The sequence below is a fragment of the Ambystoma mexicanum genome, chromosome 2q (assembly GCF_040938575.1).
Source record: "Ambystoma mexicanum isolate Mex_15411 chromosome 2q, UKY_AmexF1_1, whole genome shotgun sequence".
Classification (NCBI taxonomy): domain Eukaryota; kingdom Metazoa; phylum Chordata; class Amphibia; order Caudata; family Ambystomatidae; genus Ambystoma; species Ambystoma mexicanum.
The window spans coordinates 874,557,232-874,570,284 of NC_090924.1; the positions used below are offsets into that span (position 1 = coordinate 874,557,232).

A 13,053-nucleotide genomic window follows, 5' to 3' on the forward strand; every position below is an offset into this window, starting at 1 on the left:
CAGTATCCGCAGGATACTGCATAGAACTGTTAGTGTCCCCGAAACCACCCTCCACGTCAAAAAGTACATTCATTAGACCACCAGAAGATCCTCCTCGAAGAGATCGCCAATCTTCTAGCAAAGGACGCGATAGAACTCGTCCCGGGACACCAGGTAAACAAGGGTATTTATTCAACTTCCTTGTGCCAAAAAAAGATTTGACCATGCGCCCAGTATTAGACTTGCAGCCTGCAAACAAGTATGTCAAGCCCCAAAAGTTTTGCATGACTACTCTCCAGGAGGTAATCCCCCTCCTAAAAAAGCGGGATTACATGGCAACATTGGACATGAAAGATGCCTATTTTCATATTTCCATGTTCCCAGCACACAGACGATTCTTGCGCTTCAAGGTGGACAGTCAGCAATACCAGTTCAAGGTAATGCCCTTCGGTATAGCCTCGGCTCCAAGGGTATTCACCAAGGTACTGTGGTGGCGGCGGCACAACTACGCAGGGAGGCGATCCCAGTGTACCCTTACCTGGACTGGCTCATCACGGGGGAGACCCCAGTAATTTGCAGATCAAACATTCAAAGAACTGTCGACCTCCTCTTCGAATTGGGTTTCTCCATAAACGAGAAAAAGTCAAGTCTGGTGCCAAGCACCTCCAAACAGTTCTTAGGAGCTGTCCTAAACACAGAAGAGGGGTTGGCCTTTCCATCAGAGGAAAGAATTCGGAATCTACTGCTGCAAATTCCGCTATATCAAGCCGGTCGCCAAGTAACGGTGCGCAAAGCAATGTGTTTGCTGGGCATGACAGCGTCATGTATTTACCTGGTCCCCCACACGCGCCTGCGCATGCGTCCCATGCAAGAATGGCTGGCGAAACAGTGGTCTCAGGCAAGTGGTCAGTGGGACGATCTAGTGGTCGTTTCGCCAAACACTTGTACAAAGTCTTCACTGGTGGACAAGAGAAAACCTGTCAAGGGGGAAACCCTTTTACAATCCCGAGGTACAGGCGGTAGTCAAAACAGACACATCCCTGTCAGGGTGGGGAGCACACCATCTCCACCACACAGCTCTGTCACGATCTTATCCCCACCAAGGGCTCACGGGGCCCTAAGGACCTTATTCGGGTCCCCTCGGATGCCCTGGAGCCAGTCCTGGTGCTGTTGGCATAGGAGACGCTTGCCGGGACAGGGTTTCTATGGACAGAGGACAAGCATGGCCGCCCCCATCCGGAACACTGGGGAACTGCATTCTGCGGTCTAGCCTTCAGGGTGGGGCCCGCCCCAAAGACACCTGGGATACCGCCTTGCTATTTAAACCACGCCCGACTAAGGGCACGCGCTTTGCATTATTCTGCCTTGCAGCGTGACGCTCATCAGATACTGCCCCGCCATCCTCACCTGCTCAGCAGCATCCATCGGCTTCAAACTCATCCAAGGCAAGAACCATCGCCATCCTTACCTGCTCAGAAGCATCCATTGGCTTCGAAGTCATCCGAGACAAGAATCCTCGTCATCCTTACCAGCTCCACTGGTTGCCCGGAAGGCCAACATCTTCAAGACATCTTTCATTCCTTCCGATTCCCGGGGAACATCCTTCTCCTCGTTCTCGTGACCTACAGAACAAAACAAAACCACAGGTTAGCCTCTTGCTAGGACGCTCCCCAGCGCCGCTTGGCATTCTTCTTACGTATTCGAACCGGGCTTCGGCTTTTACCGCAGCACTCGCCACCTGCAACAAGAAGCAAGAAAGACATTATTGCAAATTCAACTAAAGACTTTGCTTGCATCTAAAAGACATTGCTTTCGCCTGAAAGACTTACCTGACAGGAGGAGTTGCAGCCGGTCTGAACTCCGGCCCTCGCCAGTGAAGAAACTCAGCGGAACGGTGCCACCTTTTGACGCGCCCCTGCCCAGCGCGGCAGGACAGAGAGCGCACCTTTATAGAAAGCAAGGTGAGAGACATTCTCTGGGGAACTGCAAGGGGAACTCGGGAGGTGGGTTGCAAGGAAAGAACCGAAGCTCATCTTGCCCTCCTGTCTTATAGAATTTCCCCTCGATTATCCAGATTCCAGGACAGGCGAAGGTTTCCCGAGAGCATCCCAGCTATTCGAGAGGCGCCCCTGTGGACCAACAAGGTGAGCGTTACAGCTCAGGGTCTCTGGTCTCACTCAGTGGCCAAGAATCATATCAATCTGCTAGAGCTTCTGGCAGTATTCAGAGCGCTTCAAGCGTTCGAGCCCTACCTGTTGAACCTGTCAGTGCAGATCCTGACAGACAGCACAACAGCTATGTTTTACCTGAACAAGCAGGGAGGGACTCGTTCGCCAAATCTGTCCAAGCTTGCCCAGAAAATTTGGATATGGGCACTCAGACGGAACATCTACCTGTCATCTCAACATGTTCCAGGGGATCTCAATTCTCTGGTGGACGCTTTGAGCAGAGATCCCCGGGAGAACACGAATAGTGTCAACACAGAGAAATCATAGAAGATCTCTTCTCTCAGTGGGGTTTCCCCACTATAGACCTATTTGCCACAAGCGAAAACACAGTGCCCAGGATTCGCATCCAGGTTCCCCCAACCAGACTCTCAGGGGAACGCCCTGTGGATGAACTGGTCAGGGATGTTTGCGTACGCTTTTCCACCAACCCCTCATCAGGAAGGTGGTCAACACGAGGCACAGGGAATCGAAGACGCTCATCCTAGTTGCTCCCATGTGGGCAATGCAACCGTGGTACCCACACTTATGCAGACTAGCGGTGTGCGAACCCATCGAACTCCCGTGTTGGTACAACCTACTGTCCCAGCACCAAGGTCAGACAGTGCATCCTCAACCCAACTCAATGAACCTGGCAGCATGGCTCCTGAGATCATAGAGTTTGACATCTCAACTTACGTCAGAGATGTATGGACATCCTAAAAGAATCTAGGAACCCAAACACGAGGTATTGCTACTTTGACAAATGGAAAAGATTTGTTATCTGATGCCAGAATAAGCAAATCAACCCAGTTGATTGCACTCCGTCCACTATAGTCACCTAAATGCTCCACCTGCTGGACGCAGGGTTGGTATTTAATTCACTCAAGGTACACCTGGCAGCTCTGTCAGCATACACCACCTCGCATAACAAGGTATCTTGGTGGAAAGTACCAGTGGTTAAAGCCTTCATGGAAGGAGTAAAGAGACTTCACCCTCCAATTTCTAACCCACCACCAGGATGGGACCTTAATGTGGTGCTTGCTAAACTCATGGGCCTGTCATGATGCCTACCCCCGGGCATCCGGATCGAGTCCATCAGCCCCGGGAGCAGGCATCCAGATACTCATTAAAACCCCAACAGCCCCGGCTGGGGGATGTTTGGATTCAGTCCTGGCGCCAGGCTCATAGACTTTACTTACCTTATGCAGACCATGCTGCAAATGAGTCCAAGCCAACGTGAGGCCTGGATGGGACTATTTTATTACAGGGACTATTTTTTACTCGGGTGTGGTTCTGGGGAACTTCTTACCTGGGACTACTTTGCAGGCTATTTAAACCACGCCCGAACAGCAGCTCATGCTTCGTGTTATTCTGCATCCAGCAGTGTAACGCTCACCGTGTCTGCAAGTTAGCATCCAGTCTTCTGCCACGCACGCCTCGAATCCGGAGCTCCTAGACAAAAGGAAAAGAAAGGAGAAGAGGTTAGATCACGGTCATTATTTGATTCCTTACCCGATTCTGGACCCAGCACATCTCCGAGCCTGGAAAGGACATTATTTCAGCATGCGTCGCTTCGCCAGCAGAAGCGCCGCGTTATACTCACCAGTCCACCGCATCTTTCAACTCGGCGCTGCCTCCATCATTTTCTTCGTCGAAACCCAGCACCTGGGGGGAAAACAAAAGGAATAACAAGGTGACCCGAAAAAACCGACAGAAAGACAATCTCTTTGCCACCATAGGCTTACCTGCTTTACCACTGCAGGTACTATCCTTTAATTCGCTGCATCTTTCTATGCCGCACCTATGAAGGGAGAGAAAACAGCAAGTTAAACTCATGCAACTTTTACCAGACAATGTTTGGTAATACAGACTCTTACCTGAACGCCATCAGCTGCCTCCAGGCAATATTCATTTGGACCCAGCTGCAACCTAACGAGGGAATGGAACAAGAGTGAACATCGGACATATTGAACTTTATAGACACTGGAGTCAATATTCCTCCGGAACTCCTCCAGTACCTTCAAACCAGTGAAGTAACTGGTATCTACGCGCCCCTGCATGCCATGCAGGATGGAGAGCCCATCATTTAAAAACATAAGGTGAGGTTATCAAGAGGGGATATCGGAGGTGATTAGTGGGGAGAACGAGAACAGTTGGGGGTGGGGAGGGCATCACTACAGTCCACGGTTGGCTAAATCCCTTTCTCCACTTGCAGGAGAATACTTCTACGAGTCCAGCAGACGAGATTAGGCGGGCCAGTCCAGACTGTCCTCTCCACTACGCATCACGTTGGTGGAGACCGCAGCTGTCCGGGTCCGATCGACGCCCCTGTGGGAACCAGGTGAGCGTAACGGGGCCCTCCCTTCGAGCCCATGCATAAGAGCAGTCTCAAACACCTGACATATAAAACTGCCTTCTTGGTAGCCATCACGTCTATAAGGGTCATTGAAATTCAGGCTCTGTCAGTGCAGGATCCTTTCTTTTCTGTCCATAAAGATAAACTGGTTTTACGAACACACACTAGGTTCTCACCTAAGTTTATTTCTAAATTCCACGTGAACCAGTCCATCGAGCTTCCGGCTTTCTTCCAAGACCCACAAAGCTCGGCTGAGGTGAAACTACACACCCTAGATGTGCGTAGGGCGGTCCTATACTATGTAAACAAAACCAGACCGCTAAGGAAAACAGACCAACTGTTTGTCTCCATAGCTACAGGCAGAGAGGGAGATCACGTCTCTAAAGGTGCCATCTCTAAGTGGATTATAAACTGTATCCAGCTGTGTAACTCCCTTTCTGAAAAGAGACTACCTTTTACGCCAAGAGCCCACTCTACAAGAGGCATTTGGGCCACTCTGTCTTTCATTGCAAATGTACCCCTTGACACCATTTGCAAAGCGGCTACCTGGAGCTCTATTCACTTTTACTCGGCACTACTGCATTGACACCCATTCCAAGACCGTTACTCAAGTGGGACAAGCGATTCTAAGACATTTATTTGCTCATGACACTTCTCACATCCCACCTCCTTCTTCTAACACTGCTCGCTAATCTATGCACAGCTTGTGATCTAAGCAGATTCCACAAGCCTCAGAAGGGATACATTACTCACCGTAAACGTATGTCTGATGCTTGTATCTGCTTAGATTCACATGCGACCCGCCCTTCCTCCCCTCTGAGAGAAGGCGCATGGATGCTTGTAGTCTTATCTTTCTATCCATCTGCTTGGATAATCTGTACTCGCGCTACTCCTCATGCTACCTCATGTCAGAAAAAATACAATCTGAGGGTCCTAGACGCGTGAGGGATCATGGTTGCAGTGGACGTCACACTAGGGATAGTATTACTGGCACGCCCTGTGTCGACGCCCATTTTCGAGTTTCGAAAAACAAACTGTAATACTCCGCAGCGTCCACTAGATGTCGGCCTATGCACAGGATGTGAATCTAAGCAGATACAAGCATCAGAAATACGATTACGTTGAGTAATGGATCCTATATATATATATATATATATTTTGATTGTCGGGCTGCATTTGATGGTATTGATCGAGCCAAACTGTGGAGTAAAATGGTAGAAGGGGGATGCCCCACATGGCTGTTATCAATATTAAAGGGAGTGCACCATAACACTGGGGCCAGAGTGAGACTGGACGATACAGGCAATTATTACGCAATGGTCATAATAATCCAAGGGGTTAAGCAGGGTTGCATTGTAGCCCCTATGCTATATAACCTGTATATGGCAGACCTCCCTCAAACTCCTAACAGCTGTAGGATGCTGCCCCAGAATAGTAGGGGTACCTATCCCCTGCATGTTATATGCAGATTATCTTGTGTTACTCAATGAACATGCAGTGGTGTGAAGCAGATGTTTGAGAATTCAGTGAAATATGGGGCCCTACCCAAACTGGTCATTAATATGGATAAAACAAAGGCCATGGCTATAATTCCAAAAAATGTAAACCGGCCAACGTTCTCTTCAAGCCTGGGCAATTTGGCCTACGTGGACAAATATCCTTATTTAGGACGTCTGATGAGCGCAAAGCAAGCCTATGCACATATCATTGAAGCTAAAGAAAATAAGCCATTCGGCCATATGTGTTTAATAGCCAGATTTGCGAACCAGTCAGCTGGATACACTATTGAGGGTATTCTCATGCTTTATAAGCACAGTTATTGCCCTGCTATTCTATATGGCCTGGAAGCCCTATCTTGGAGAGACGTAAGCTGGTTAGATCAGCTAGAGGGGCAGTTTTGGAGAAAGGTTTTAAGATGCTCTCCATCGACCCCCGTAGAATATTTCAGACTTGAGAGCTATTATCACTGAAAGGTCAGCTATGGAAACGACAGGGTGTCTTGCATTTAAAGGCAAACTCTAACCCAAGATGTATACTGGTGAAGATTGGTGCTGGAGATGGGTGTCGAGACATTGAAAACAGCAGTATGAGATTCCATCAGGAGTTAGATAAACAATACAACATAAATTGGCACCTGAATTTTGTGAGGGGCACACATTTTGCAATCTCAAAATCCATATTTACCAGAAAACTTGAACGCTGGGATTGGGGCAGTAATTACAATCGGTTATCAGAAATGAGAAAATATGAACATGTTGCAAAAGTGTCACACAGGTTCATGGATACTCAGTTTTATTTAAAACAGTGCCCCAATCCGGCTCTGCGCAACCTATGATTTAGGTTACGCACAAACAAGCTGCCTGTGATGGTCTTTAATGGGGAATATACCAAAATTCCCCTGGAACAAAGGATATGCCGGGTTTGTGGGCTACTGGGGAAAATTGAGACACCAAGACATGTTCAAACGGAATATAAATTATTGGGCCCAACCAACATGACCTTATTGGGTAAATATGTGCACGACTACGACACAATCAAGCACGAGTCATTTTGGATATACTGCCTTAACAGTGAATCTGAACAGTTGCATTTAGACTTACACTGGATCTTGCGGCAGTTGGAGAAAGCCTTAAAGCGATTAGGTACCCCATGTAATTAATATAATTAGATAAACTAAATTAATTATACCAGCATTGCCAGTGTAGCCTCTGTTAGTGCCAAATACATTTAACATTAGTATGTTTCTTTTACCTGTAATAATCGAGAATCAATGTTTGAGTCATATATGCCAAAGTTCAACTTTTACATTGCAGTGTTTTAATAATGCATTTATAATGATTTTAGTAAGGCTGTGGTTTCCATGGTCCAAAATATGAAACTATAACCAAAGAATGGAATTGTGTTACCCTGGAAATGTGATCGCTGTTATAAAGAAATTGTGATTGTTTTTAAATTTGTATAGGATAGTGGACTCTGTGTCCCAGTATCTTAGGGTATCTTAGGGTATTTTAGAGTATTTATTGTATCGTCATTTTAGATAGAGTCCTATTGGTGTAAGCTTTAGATAAAAGTTGCAATAATGGTAAAAGGTGACATTCTAACATTTTAAAGTTGCAAAATTGTAAACCTTAAATTTGTAAAGATTCTTTAAGAATCAAACAATAGCATAAAATGTAAAGGGCAAACATGAAGAGAGCGAAGAAACAATGGGAAAGGAAAACTGAGGCGGTCTCTGGTAGACATAAATGCTGGGGCCAGAGGTGATCAGTAACACCTTCTTCCTTCACAAAATAGTAATTGCGTTTCCTCACAGAGTATTCTGTCTGGGCCGACCCAAAGTTCTGTTTCTGCAGGGGTTGTGGGTGATGTTTAGATCCGGCCCCTGGTGTACTCCGTCTGTGGGGTCGCTTTTTTCCAAGTGACCTGTAGAATTCAATGAAGGGTAGCCACTAGCGTTGCGTGTGATTCCATTAAGATTGTAGTCAAACTTTCCATGTCATACAGTTCATAGGCCTTGCAGGCCCATTCCATTTTCGATGGCAGGTGATCTTTTCCATTGAATTGTGAGACATACTCTTGCTGCAAGCAATAAGTTCCTTGGCATGTCGCTCAATTGGGCGTGGCAGTCACCCTGTTCCTCGAGGCCAAAAAGCACCAGCAGCGCGGTCAAAACATGGTATAAACGGCCTTGATCCAGGTCAGCACCTGTTTCCAATAGCGGTGTACCTTGGGGAATTCCCACCATATGCGCCAATAGTTGTATACCTGGCCACAATTCCTACAGCACATGGGACACACGCCCAAGTACATTTTTGTTTTTTGTGAGCTTTGCATCCGTAGGTGGCCTCAGGTTATGAGTGCAATGTATAGCTTTGAGATGAGACCCCGGGTGGAGGCGTGTGAGCTAAAGATCTGCTCAAATAGCCTTGGGGGGTGTTTAAAAGTGTCAGCCCAGCTCGGGTCTGTAAAAAGGGCCTTTCAATTGGAGGTATGCCATATGGGGGACAGGGCCAATGCCCATTGCTTCTTCTAGTTCTAGCTTCTGTAAAAGGTTGCCAACTCCCCATAGTTGTCCCACTCTCAGAAGTTCTACGAGGCAGGACTATTGAAACTGTAGGGGCTCTATAATTGTATCCCTAATAGGTGGGGCCCATAAACAAATAGGGGTGGGGGGGGTCGCCAAGTTGTAATCCCCTGCATATCCCGAGTCCTTTTCCATAGGTGCCAGAGAACACTCAGGACCGGGTGTGTCTGAAATTTCCGGGTTATTGAACCTTTAGGGACCGACAACCATTCGCCCAGAGTTAGGGGGCGAAGAGGCCGTTTTCCAGAATCACCCACTGTTTCTCAATATTTTAATGCAGGTGATCCACTAGCACCCTGAATTGGGCCGCTTGGTAATATTCATATGTTGGGAAATACCTCCACACCCCTTTATCTCTAGGTAAAATTAGTGTTTGGTATGCTATGCATGGTTTTCTGTGGGCCCAGAGAAGCGCTAATAGTGCCTTCTTCACCTCGACAAAGAAGTAAAGTGGTATTGTTATCGGAAGAAACAGAAACAAGAGCCTTGTTAGGACATTCATTTTAATTACAGTCAGCCAGCTGCTCAGGAGAGCAGAATCCTGGACCAGGAGTTAGATGGCTTTTTGAATCCACCCCCATAGTTGGGGCGGCGGGGGGGCGCGTTGGTTCCATATAGCTCAGCAAAACATTTTGGAAATACAACCCCCCAGGTTTTTAAATCCCTCCAGTTCTACCTGAATGCCATGGTTTGGCAGGCATGTGTTTGTCTGGGGTGAGCTCTTTGTCAGTGGGAGAGCCATTGTCAGGGATACATTAATTTTGGAGCCCGAAAGCTTACCATAATCATTAATTTGTGCGACGAGGGCCCCCCAAGTCCTTCCGTACTAGTCTAATTCTGGGCTGGCGCACGCCTCCATCAAGGTGCATCTGGCGGTTATCTCCCGCTACACCAGGGCTCCGGGGCGGTCCGCTCTTTGGTCGCACCGCCTAGTGAAGGAGTTAATCAAGGGACTGTTCCCTTTGTTCCTGCCGGTGAAGGCGCCTGCCCTGGCATTGAAACTCAATGTGGTGCTGACTAGGCTCATCGGGGGGGCCCCATTCGAGCTGATGCATCAAGCTCTGCTTAAGTTCCTGTCTTGGAATACAGCTTTCCTCGTGGCCAGCACCTCTGCCAGGAGAGAAGGTGAGTACAGGCCCTGTCCTGCAAGCAGCCCTACTTGACTTTCCACGAGATGAGGGTGGTGCTGCGGAGGCACGCTTCCTTCATGCCCAAGGTTCCGTCCGAATTCCATCTCAACGAATCCTTGGTGTTACCTGTGTTTTTTCCAATGCCTTCGTCGCCAGCTGAAAAGACTTTGCACTCGCTTGTTGTGGCTCGAGTGCTGAAGTTTTATGTGGCCTGTACGAAGAGGTTCTGGAAGACTTCTCAGCTTTTTGTGAACTTTTGTCCTGTGAACCATGGGGGGAAGGCCTTTTCCAAGGCTTCCATCTTCAGGTGACTCTGTGGCTGCATCACTCATTGTCACCGGTTGGCAAATGGACCCCTGCTTGGCCGTCTGAGAGCCCATTCGACCAGAGCGATTGCTGCAACAACGGCGTTCCTGTCTGGTGTGCCCATACTGGACATCTGCAGGGCTGCTACGTGGAGGTCTACGCACACCTTCACGAAATTCTACTGTGGCGACGGGGAGTCCAGAGAGGAGTCCAGAGTCGGCCAAGCAGTGCTCCGCAACTTGTTTGCTTGAAGGTGAGCCTGGTGTGGAGGTAAGAGTAATTGCTTTTGTTGAGCCTTGCCACCTCCCGTTGGTTGTGTATGATGTACTGCTATGTATTCTTTATTCATGAGCATGTGAATCCATGGCAGACCCCATGCTGGAGAAGGAACAAGTTACTTAACTGTAACTGATGTTCTCAAGCATGGGTCCTGCCCCTGCGCGGCTCTTCTTGGTCATACTGCCACTTTGCGTGCTAACAAATCTGAAGATGGCTCCCAGAGGAGAGACTTAGGGAGAAGACAGTCCTTGACTGGGGGCAGTATGACCCAGAGCTCAGTGATTTGTTTATAAACTGTCTTTCTCCTATAAACCAAAGTGAAACTGTTTTTTCTTTTACTGAGGATTCCCAGCCTGACAATGGGAATGTTCATGAGCATGTGAATCCATGCCAGACTCGTGCTGGAGAACAACAGTTAGAGGTAAGGAACTTGATCCTAATCCTAAATTGTCACGCCAACACTGATGTAACAGATCTATACATTCACGCCTAGGAGATCTAGGTAGCATTTGATTCAATAACAAGTGCAACACAGGTAAGTACTCAGGTTCGTTAGAAATAGGGAGGATACTTTAGAGTAACCATAGAATATTTTCTATAGCTCTTAGAAAGTCCAACCCTAAGATGGGTTGGGGCCTTGTGCCCAGAAATCACCAGTTCCAAAGTTTATACTTCAGAGGTAGGTTTCTTAAGAGATTGACAATGCCAGTGCTTATGATTAACAAGAGTCAGCAGGTTAGCTAAGAGTTGCGGTAAGTAAACTCACTCAATCCCAGTCCTTGGGATAGTCCTAGGGCAGAATCAATGAACAGGCCACCACCAATCAGTCAGGACAGTGTGATTTCGAGACAGGCCTTTATGGTCATGTAACCTTATGCAGGTCGTGCCTGTAGAAACAGGCAGGATAACTTATACCCCTGACTCAGATTTGTCCTACTGCTGGTGTTCTGTAATCCATTGGGAATACAATCAACTGTGCCTGATCCCATTGAGAGGGGTGCAGGGCTCGCACAAGCAGGCATCTTGTTACATAAATTGCAGATCCTCCAAGTTTCAAGAATGCACTTTGAATGGCGACGGCTGCGGCCCTGTAGCCCAGAATAGAGCTGGTCAGTACTTCCGAAGGCTCAGGGCTCGGGCCTAGTTGTTGACACCAGTTATGGGGTTGAAGCACAGACGTGGGACCACTTGTGATCAGACAGAGGAGCAGGGCTTCTACGAGACAGCACATGACTGGATGCTGGTCACCTAAAGGTGTTGCCCTGGGGTATCAACTTGATGCTCTTCTTGGAGAACTTGGCTCCAACAATGATCTGTCGATTGATTGCAGGAGCCCTCCTTTTATCTAAAATTTGGGTTTTGAGCTGATAGCATGACCAGGCCCACAATGTTATGGTTTCGCACCATTCAAACAGTCAGTGGCTGTCTAATCGTGGATAGCCACTCTCCACAACATCTGCTCAGAAGCAGACATTCAGGCACCCGAATATGTACCGGGGCCAGACAGTACCAGCCCCCACATCCAGGCTCACACACAAACTACCTCTTTGACTGCAAAAGTAGCAGCTTCCCCGGGAAAGAGTTTCCCATGTGTGGCATTTCCTGACCTAAGAAGGCCAAATAACAATATGACCAAAGGACAAGCGACAACCTTGTGGTACGACCACCTTAGGGTACTAGCCGGTTTTAGTAGTTATTTGCGATAATTGTGAAAGTCCAAAAGTAAAACATTTAAGTGATAGAAAAATAACGTCTGGTTGCAGCTTGTCCAAGGCACGTTGTAAAAGTAACCAAAAAGCCAATACATAGTCTTTCACTTCTGATAGTCTTACTGACCAGTTTCCCCATAAGAATGAGAAAAAAGGGCAAGGCAACTAAAGCATAAGGCTTTACTTACCACCAGAAAGTCAGGTTCAAAACAAAGCAAAAAGAAAGGGTGTCCAATAGACGTCCATTGGAGGAAAACAGCAAAAAGAAAATATTTATTAACACAAGGCTCATTGTGTTACTACTTTTACCAAAATAACTCATTTTTAATGACTAGTTTCATGTCATTAACCGCTCTAGTTTATTTGAATTAGATACGTCAAATTTTCCAGTTTTACATATGTTGTATTGGTAATCGAAGATTTGAGATATTTTAATGGTTTTGATAAATGGCATTCGAGATGTTAGAAAAATATATGTTGCTCAAATTCAAACTTCAGAGACTGGTAAAACAACAAGATGGCAGCCAGGCAGACTGCTTATAATGGCATTGGTTGCATATCGTACTGTGTAAAAGTATAGTGAGACTACCTTTGCAAAGCTTTGTGGTCAGGGTGCAATACATAGTTATTATAATATCTAGAATTATTAATCTGCCCAAACGTTTTTTAACGAAAACATTAGCCACACACACTCAAATGCCTTGCACCTCCTACACTCACTCTGCCAAATCCCTCTTTGGTCTGGTTTTAGGGTTGCTCCCAATTCCCTGACACACTGACTGTCTGAGTTGGTTGTCTGTGACATTTATAAAATAGGCTTGAATGGCTTTTATGTTTTGTTGTATCTACGCTGCATTTTTCAAAAAGATTTACCTATCCGTGGTATTCAAACACAACCCAATAGCAATTTCTTATAATAGTGGGGATTACTTCAAGTTTATGGCATTTTATATAAGGATAGAAAAACTGTTACCAATGCTTATAATTTAAAGATTCAAAAGCT

General features: G+C 46.8%; 1 protein-coding gene across 1 annotated transcript in view; it reads left to right on the forward strand.

Moving 5' to 3' along the window:
• Positions 1–13,053, forward strand: part of MASTL (microtubule associated serine/threonine kinase like) — a 1,019,298-nt gene that overhangs the window by 535,986 nt on the left and 470,259 nt on the right. The gene's annotated exons all lie outside the window — the stretch shown is intronic.